A 10,354-nucleotide genomic window follows, 5' to 3' on the forward strand; every position below is an offset into this window, starting at 1 on the left:
TTAAGAGAAGAATTAATGTCACCAGATTCAAGGAATGGTAACACCTTGCCCATCTTCCTTTAGCCAGGTAACTCGCCAGAAGCAATACATTGTAAAAAGTTGTGTTAAAACTTTTGAACTAAACATTTGGGCCTTCGAAAATGATGAGTAAACAGAGAGCTTTGAGTTTGGGGCCGCAAGCCGTATCCAAGCGTTGGGGGACGCAAACTACACTGTGACCATTCGCGCTCTTTTGTGCTTGTTTTGAGCTTTTTTGCAGGCCCGGTGGTTAGCATTCCCCAAAGTTTAGCTGCGATATGCATCCCCGAAGATAAATCTCTTCAATACACACTTTCCAACTCTCCTAAGTTGCTCATAAAATAAAGAAAATGAGCTCGTTTTACGATTTGTTGAATGCTCCGTGAAATTACCCAATGGGCATTGAAACTCCCTTGGACGTCAGGATAAGATCTTGACGTCCAAGTCCTAAGCAGTCGTCCTGGGGACATCCAGTGGAGATCATTATAGGACTAATTTCAACATCCACTCCTTATCCTCCTGCGGACATCCTTAGGTCATTCATGCTGGACATTTCGCCAATGTCCCGAGCAGGACTTCGTTCCGACTTGAGTGACGAACTGATCCGTTGCTGAGCATTTCTGCACTTGCGAATCTCAACGTAGAACCGACCTGGTGTTCATTCAAGCTAACCACACCTAACTTTGTTCAGTAGAGGCATCAACGTTTGTCGGCGAAATATTAATGAGTCCTCAAACATGCAGCGTAATATCAACCAAATTCGATCGAATTCTACTCGCCCATGGGATTTTTTTCTTCTGGTGGAGAGCATACAGGCAACCACGGAGGCAGGCTAGTAGACTGGTTCTAAAGCACAGCGTGATCGTAAAAGCTACCAAGCTTGTGTGACCGTCTCATTATTATTACTTGCAGAGCCACAGAAACATTTGTGCTTACACCGCTTACGCGTTATCAAGCACATCCACTTTGGACAATCACGCTCGCCAGATATCGACGTGACCAGAGACCGATTGTCCCATTGTATAGTTGACGTCCATTTGCGACGCTTTTCAAATAATCATAATTAACAGCAGCCTCTCATTTGGAAGCTTCAGAAATAATTCGATCATCTGTAAAAACGCAGAAAACGCGTCACAAGCATACCCATTATGCTACCAACGCAATCTTTTCTGAAGCTTAGCATACCCTGCGTTCTTTTTTCGCGGGAGACTATTTCTTTTCGCAGTATTTTTGGAAGTGTGGATCGGCAGAATTTTCCTGGTGGCGTTAACCCTCTCTTTATTTACACTGCTGTTGCGACAGTTAACAACACAATAATAATTTCCCGTCATCCGAGGAGGCGCCGTCGGGGAAACAAGAGACGTTTCACGCGCAGCGCCAGCTAAGCGCGGGGATGACCTTGAAGGTAAGCGGCGAAAGCGTACACCCGTGGGAAGTGCAATTGTTCCGCCAGGACAGAAACGAGCGCCATGCGAGCGCTGGCGTCTAGGATGAAATTTGGCGTGCGAAAAAGGCGCGAAGGCGAGTGTTTCGCGCGTTTAATATGAGTGCATAGGCACCATTTTCAGTTGTCACTACGGCTGTGCAACGCGCTCAATGCAGTTGTTTCTTTCTCCTCGGCTCCTGGCCGGGTTGGCCCGGCGCAAAAGGTAAGCTGAAGCGTGCCTGGACTTTATACTATGTTGTCGGTATGGTCTACAGGCCACATATGCGCAGTAGTTCGCGTGAGCGGCTTCCATTTAGTCGCATATACGCAAGGAAGTGCTTCTGTACGCGATTGCTTGCGGTCGCATTTGTCGCTGGGAGCTGCTACTCACTGTTAATCCTCTGTAGCGCGCATAAAGTATGCAGAGAGCTCGCAAGAAATTTGCTGAAGAGACAGCGGCACGGGAGACGAGCGAGAGAGAGAGAGAGTAAACGTTTATTGTAGTAGATGTTGTTTGGTTGAGGTGGGGTGGAGACGAAGAAATCCTTTCAACTTCTTCATTCTCGGTGCACAGGGTGGGAGTGTTCTCCGACCAGTACATCTGTTGTTTCGCAGTCCTTGTGCAAACGGTTGGGAACCGTACCTTGTGTTAACGTGAACGAAACTGTTCAGAAACCCGAGTCGTCAGAATATGACACACTTTCAGAGAACGCCACGTTCTGCGAGCGCGATTACTCCGGGCGATTGAGATTCGGTGCGGGATGCTTTCCACTTCGCGAGTCTAGTCCTATATCTTCATCGGGTTCTGATGTGGTAATTCCAAAAATAAGTTTTTTGAGATTCCCTGCGTCTATGGGCAATTGAAAACAACATTAAAAGGAAGGTCATTACTGACCTACTGAAGCTTCTGAAGTCCCAAGAAGACCTCTCTAAACTGGACCTTCCTGGTGACACGTGCACCCTCTTGAGAACACCGTGTACGGAAGGCAAATACCCGGTAACCACTCTGTAGCCAGGGGGGGTATGAGCCATTGCGTTGCTGAATGAACGTGTTCCACGTCAGCTCTCTGAATTTTCTCTAATTGCGCCGATTATTCAACTCGGATCTTCATGAAAGTGCATCGATCGGATGTATGAACCTACGTGGACCACCGGGATACCCAATTCCGAGGTAGGCGTCCATTTCTTCGGTAATTAGAGCCGATTTTGTGACCCACGAAGAGCGCCCACCGGCCTCGGCTTCGGCCGAGGGAAGCGGTAGGCCTACTCTCAGGCCGCATCGAGCCGGAGCCAATTACCGACTAATCGCTAATTTGGCAAGCGGACAGTGACCCAATATGTCGACCGCTATGAGAATTGAGGTCGATGGCGAAGAAATTTCGCCGGATCAGCTCACGAGAGTCGAGGGGTGGAAAACCGCCGGCGAGAAGTTGAAGCAAAGGAGCCACGCAAGCCAAGATGGCACCGAAGCCGCAGTTGACGTCAGCAACAGACGTGGCGATGACGTCTATGGCACCACCGACAAGAGCCTTAGTCACAGGATCAAGCGAGTAAACAAGGGCAAGCTGCTCAAGGGCGCGAGGATGCCGGACCTCCCGCGCGAAGACGTGAAGATCATAATGCGGCCACGCGGCGGGCTTCAAGTGAGCGATGTGGCCCGGGTCGAAATCAGCCGAGCCATTACTGGGGCGGCCCAAGTCGATGCAATTGCAGCAAGAGAAGATATTATTTGTCCAAACCATCAACAGAACATAATCGTCGTGAGTACTTCGAAGAGGGAGCACGCCGACAAGTATGCCATGGTGAAAAGCATCGACATTCGAGGAACGGCACACGAGGTGAGCACTTACGAATCGGCGCCTCACGGAACAGTTAAAGGAGTGATACGAGGCATCCCGCTAGAAGACACCGCCCAAGAAATTCAAGACCTAGTGGTGCACAAGCACAACCCGACGGCGTTGCAGGCGAAACGAATTGGCAAGACCAGATCCATGGTGATCGCCTTCGAGGGACCCAAGGTTCCCAATTACGTGCGTTACGGGAACCTGCTCGTTGAATGTTCACTGCACCGCAAGAAGATCGACGTCTGCTACCAGTGCGGCCGCGTCGGACACCGAATGGACGTGTGCCCCAATCCCCAAAATCGCATCTGCCGGGGGTGCGGCATCGCCAACCCGGACAAAGAGCACGCGTGCGTGCCCAAGTGCGGCCTGTGCGGCGGCAAGCATCTCACCGCCGACCGGGCCTGTAAGGCAAAATTCAAGACGCCGTACGTGGTGCGGCGCCGGCGCTGGGAGCGGCGCCGGGCAATCGACGACAGTAGCCAAGAAGATAGAGGTCCTGCAGGCCGTGCCCAACGCAGCACCTCTTCGCGGAGCCGTTGGAGAACGCCGGCCCGCAAGGGCAGCCACCAAAGCCGCCAACGATCGAGATCCCGTTCCCGGGATGGCCCAAACAGGGCCGACCAGGCGCCATCGGCTGGCTCCAAGGACGGCCGCCGCTGGGAGACGATGGGAAAAGGAGGCAGTCGTAGCTCGAGCGGAAGACGCCGGGGATCCCGTTCGAGGTCCCGGACCAGGTCAAGAACCCGGGTCGAGTCCAACCAACTAGGGATACTCGCCGAGAAAAAGGTGGGCTGGACCAACAGGTCTTCCGTCGCTCTAGGGAACGATAGAGAGTTCCCACCCCTCAACCCTACCCCACCTCCCCCCTCTAGCCGAAACGCCGCAACACGCCAAGAGTGCGGCGAATGTACAGAGTTTAAAAGACTAATCGAAAGGCAAAACGCCCAGATTCAGGAACAGAATGTGCAGATAAGAGCACTCATGAGTAAAATAGATGCGCTAGCTAGCGACAGCTCAGCGACTAAAATAACCAAACCGAGCACGGCGCGCGAGGACGCCAACGAGAAACGCAAGGTGCCGCGGAGGGACCCCCTCTCGCCCCGCCAAGAGCGGAGAGGAGAGGCGCAGCCCATGCCACAAGCATTGAATGTTCAAGAAGCGATGGACGCTGAAACCACAGCTGACTGCAAGACGGCAGCAGCGGCACCGCAGACGTCACAACAACAGCAACCGCCGCAAGAGGGCAAACTGGCAGCGATACTCGCAGCCATCAATCAAATTAACGAGAATCTCGACAATATGAATGCCAGGTTAGAGGTCTTCGAGGGTCAAATAAAGATCCTGTCCGTCAAGCACGAACGACTGGCGGCGAAGACAGCGACGATAACCGTGAAGAACAAGTTCGCAGCGCTAAGGAAAGAACGCGCCAATAAAATCAAGGAATCGATCGCGTACAGGTGCGGTCGCATCAAAACGTCACAGGAAGATGGCGCACACGCCGAACAGTAAAAAGCAAATCCGCGGGGGGGAAACAACGATCATTTACCAATGGAATTGCAGGGGCATCCGCACCCAGGAAGCCGAGTTACAACTTCACATAGATGGGCTCGACCAGAAACCGGATATGATCGCGTTACAAGAGACACACGGCAGACCCAGACTCCCGGGTTACGTGACCTACACGGATCCGACGGAAGGCGGGACGGCGTTACTGGTGCGCACCAACATAGCAGCCACCCAGCACCTCACGGCGCAAAAGGGCTGCGAACACACGCTAGTCGAGGTTCACACTAGGACTATTGGCAGTGCCGGAAACCTGTTTGTGATGAGCGCATACTGCAGGCCGTCACAAAGGCAGTACGACTTTGAAACAACAGTGAGCCAGGCGAAGAGGTTGGCGGGGAACAGGCCGCTCCTGGTCCTAGGCGACTTCAACGCCCCTCACACTACATGGGGTTACAAATACCAATCTAAACGAGGCAAGGCTCTGGCAAAGGCAATAGAGGACCAAGAAATGGCGCTCCTTAATGAACCGGGCGTCGTCACCCGAAAGGGAAACAGCGTCAACAGGGACACCACTCCGGACCTGTCGTGGATGGCGGGCTCCCTAGAAGTGGCCTGGCGGAACGAAGACGTAGACCTGGGCTCCGACCACAGCATCATAAGTGTAACGATCAAGGGACCAAGGTACCGGGCAGCCCTCGGCAAAGCCCGGATCACCGACTGGGACCGAATGCGCAAGCACACGGACGAAGAAAACCAGACCTCCGGAGAAAACGCGGAGGATGGCAGACATCAAACGTATGCAGATTGGGCGCGAGAACAAAAGATCGCGCTCGACAGATTTACTCAAGAAGTTGTGAGAACGATGCAGACGCCCTTCGTCGACGCCAAACTCGCACACATGTGGGAGGCGCGGCACTCGCTCACGCGAAGATGGAAGCGTCAACGACGAAACAAGAAGCTCGTCAAACGCATCGCGCTCCTCAACAAACAGATCGCTGAATACGCAACCAAGCTGTGCCGAGAGAACTGGATGAGTGCGTGCGACGGGCTGCAGGGAAAGCTGTCGGCGCGCAAGACCTGGTGCCTGCTCAGACACCTGATCGACCCGTTGAGCAGCAAGACCGCAACCAACCGCAACCTCACCAAAGTTCTGAACGCGTCCGATGGTAACGGCCAAAGGCTCATTGAAGACCTCAAGGCGATCTACCTCAAGACGGAGAGAGGGCGATTTCCGATACCGGAGGAGTACGGGGGACTGGAAAATCCGGCATTGGATGAACCGTTCACCATCACGGAGTTATTAACAGCCATAGACGAGAGTAATAAGACGAGCGCACCCGGATCGGACGCCATTACATACAAGCTGCTCAATAACATGAGTGATGCGGCGGCACGCGGGCTCCTGGGTCACATCAACAGAACCTGGGAAAGCTCCAAGTTGCCCGCAGAATGGAAAGAGGCCGAGGTACGGTTCATACCTAAACCCGGCAAACCTCTGACCATCGAGAACATGCGCCCCATCTCGCTCACGTCCTGTGTGGGCAAGGTCATGGAACGCATGGTTCTCAGAAGACTTCAAGCACACCTGGACGAGACAAGTCAGATGCCGGCGACCATGTATGGATTCCGCCAGCACCTGAGCACCCAAGACGTCCTGATCCAATTACACGAACTAGTGTTTAAAAGAGCAACGAGGCACGCGCCCCGGGGTATACTGGCTTTGGACCTCAAAGGGGCCTTCGACAATATGTCCCACGGCAGCGTGCTCGAGAACCTGCGCAAGACGGGGTGTGGCCGCAAGGCCTACGGCTATATTAAAGATTTCCTAACCAATAGAACAGCAACTATCCGGATAGGAAATGAACGGTCAGAGCCTGTGGAGCTCGGAGACAGGGGTACCCCACAGGGGTCTGTCCTGTCGCCTCTGCTTTTCAACCTAGCACTCCTGCCCCTGCCCGAACTACTCAATCAGATCGAGGGCGTGGACCACGCGTTCTATGCCGACGATATAACGGTGTGGACGAACCGCGCGGGATCCGATGCCTGGGCGGAGGAAGGCCTGCAGAGAGCGGCAACGACCGTCCACGAGTATGCCAGGACCTGCGGCCTGAGCTGCGCTCCACAGAAATCGGAGCTGCTCATGGTACAGCCCGGAAGACCAAAGAAAGAGCCGCCGCCGAACATAATCATCACCATCGACGGCACAGAGATCAAACCAACGCAGCAGATCCGTATACTGGGCCTGCTGTTGCGCAGCGACGGCAAGGCGCACGCAGCCGTCAACAAAATCAAGACCACATCCGAGCAAGTCCTGAGCATGATCCGGAGAGTCACCAACCGGAACAGAGGAATCAAAGAAGAAGACGCACTGCGCCTGGTGCAGGCATTCGTCGTGTCACGCGTAACGTACTCCGCCCCGTACCTCCAACTTGCGAAGGTGAACCGCGAGACGCTGAACACGACGATAAGGAAAGCAGTCAAACTCGCCATGGGCATCCCAGTCTACTCGTCAACGCAGAAGCTGCTGGAAATGGGTGCCCACAACACGGTGGAAGAGCTGGTGGAAGGTCACCTATCCCAGCAGAGAGTAAGGCTGAGCCGGACAGAGCACGGTCGGGCCGTCCTACGCAAGATAGGATGGCAAATTGAACAGCTACCGACAACGGAGCCGCTCCCCACAACGTGGAGAGACATTATTAAAACCAAGCCCTTCCCATCCCCCGGAACATGCAGCCGGGGAGGAACAACGAGAGACGCTCTGCGCGGGCCAAGGCACTGGCTCGACAGCTGGAAGAGGACCCCGAGGTCCTCTACGCGGACGCCTCGCTTCCCAAGCACGGAACCAGAGCAACGGCGGTCGTCACCACCATTGATAAACTGGTCACAGGCGCGTCGATACGGACGAAGAATACAGCCGAAGCAGAAGAAGTGGCCGTGGCCCTCGCACTCGCACAACCGGGAGTGAGGACCGTGGTCACAGACTCCCAGACCGCCTACGCAAGCTACCGCAAGGGGAACATCTCTCCCGCGGCACTAGCGATCCTCACCAAATGCAAATCACCGGGACGGGCCGTTGAGCTCGTGTGGGTCCCGGCTCACTCGCAAGTGGAAGGCAACGCACTCGCCGACCACTATGCCCGAGAACTTTCAATCCGGGCCGAGGACGAGCCAGAGCTACCGCACCCCGTGACAAGCTACAAAGAAATCACGCAAATGTACAGAAGCGGCAGATGTAGGCTTCCCCGTCCGCATCCGCAACTCAACCGAATGCAGCAAACGATCGTGCGACGCACGCAAGCGGGGTCGCTAGCGCATCCCGTGCTCTTGCACAAGATGTTCCCAACAGAGCATGACACTTCATGCCCTTTTTGCAGACGGTCAAAAGGCACTCTAGCACACATCCTTGCAGAGTGCACTAAGCTCAAGAACCCCCCACCATCCCTACCCCCCACCCTCCCCAGTCCCAACCCCCCCGAGCGATGGGAGACCTTGTTGTCCAGCCCCGACCTACCGACCCAGCTCGCGCTGGCGGCTAGGGGCCAGGAACTGCTGGACGCATATGGGACCTGAGAAGAAGGTTCCACCCCATCTGGTGCCAGCGCGCACCAACCGTCACTAAGAGCTCAGCACAAAAGTTGATTCTCTCTCTCTCTGTAGCCAGGTGAATATTGTCATTATGGTCTTGCTGCAGGATTGCGGCCCTCTAGCCGCGCAACAGCTCCCGCGCATTGTTAGACTTACATTGAATGTAGATGGCTTACCGCTTGCAAAGAGTTCTAAAATACGACTGTGGCCAACTCAGTGCCAGGTCTTCAACTGCGGCGCTGATACCTCACCATTTGTACTTGGTGTTTATGCTGGGCCTTCAAAGCCACTCTCTTCAAATGACTTCAGACCTTTCGTGGAAGAAATGCAGCATCTGTTGACACATGGGCTTGTTGTCGATAACCAAAAGATTGAACTGAGACTGAAGGCACTAGTGTGTGATGTCCCTGCACGGTCCTTCATAATGATGTCGAAAGGTTATAGTGGCTACAATGGCTGTCTAGAGTGCACTGTTGACGGCTCATACATGGCAGGCAAGGTTGTGCTTCTTGATTCAGATAGCCCTCAGCGCACTGATGAAAGCTTCAGGGAACAACGTGATCCCGAGCATCACTGAGAAACATCTATTCTCCTCGAGGTAGCCTTTGCTACAGTACGTGATGTTACTCTTGACTATATGCATGTTGTCCTTCTCGGTGTGTTGAGGAAGCTCCTTTCCATATGAGTATCAGGACCTTCGAGCTTTCGGCTCGGTCCACGTTATCATGTCAAATTCACTGAACCAAGCAGTACTTTGCGTCGACATATCCCACGTGAATTTCCACAGAAGCCACGGGGACTTGATGAGCTAGATGGTTGGAAGGCGGTTAATTCAAGCTTTTGTTCTACATAGGGCCATTTCTACTCAAACTCATTCTTCTAGATTAGCTCTATGACATTTTCTTGGTTCTTCACGCCGCACTTTCAATTCTAGCCAGCAAGCAGTTATGTGCTCGTTAATCTGACTATGAAAAATATCTTCTCAAGTATTTTGTAAATACTTTTGCTAATTTCTATGGAAAAGACCATGTGACTTTCAATGTTCACTGCCTGTTTCACCTGCCTGACGATGAAAAGTATCATGGTGCGCTGGATTGCTTCGGTGCATTCCCAATTGAAAACTACATGAGGTAACTGAAAAAACAGCCTCGCAAGCAGGGCAAACCCTTGCTGCTACTTGGAAATCTGCTATCTGAAGCATGGTCAAGCAGCGTCGGAGAGCTTCGTGAGGAAGGCACTGCGGCAACACTCGGCTGCCGTCATGAAAATGGCCCACTTCCTTCCGTGTGCAGTGTGCCGTGCTTTTAAAGTGTGAAATTATCTAGTTTAACACTAAGCTTGGACAGGCAAGACAATTGCTGTATGCTGGATGAGCACATTATTCTTATTATAAGAAACATTGCCTGCTTAAAGACAACCCAGGAGCTCTGTATCACTGGTCAAGAGTTTCTTCGGAAGGAAGACACTGTGCCTTTTCAGTCTACGAGATGGGGCATATACATTGTTTCAGATCTTTCAGAACTGAAAGTGTGGCCTCTGCCTAATGCCCTAAAATGGTCAGGCTTCCATGGAAGAAGCAGTTTGTGGTTGTTCCAGAGCTTCATTCAATCTAATTTGTGTTCTTTGGAAAACAGTTTTTCGGAATTGAGACATTATTTGTGTTGTTGTATAATAGAAACTTTGCTCCATTGTTCTCCCGTGAGCCTTGGGCTATACCGAACTGGTGCATATGCCAACAAATTGTATAACACCTTTAGCAGTTTCCTTTTTGCATGTTAACAATGGCAAGTTACACTTTGGGGAGAATGATTGTTTTCCTAATGCAGTTAAGTCCTGGTGATTTGTCTTTCAGAATTATTTTTTGGGGGGCATACCTTTTAGCTGCCTTAGAGCTTTTTAAAACTTGAAGGGGCCCTGTAGTAACGTTGCCCTGAGCCACTTTTTATCGAAGTTGAGAAGTGTATTTGAAGTGAAA

The sequence above is a fragment of the Dermacentor variabilis genome, chromosome 8, assembly GCF_050947875.1.
Source record: "Dermacentor variabilis isolate Ectoservices chromosome 8, ASM5094787v1, whole genome shotgun sequence".
NCBI classification, from domain to species: Eukaryota; Metazoa; Arthropoda; class Arachnida; order Ixodida; family Ixodidae; genus Dermacentor; species Dermacentor variabilis.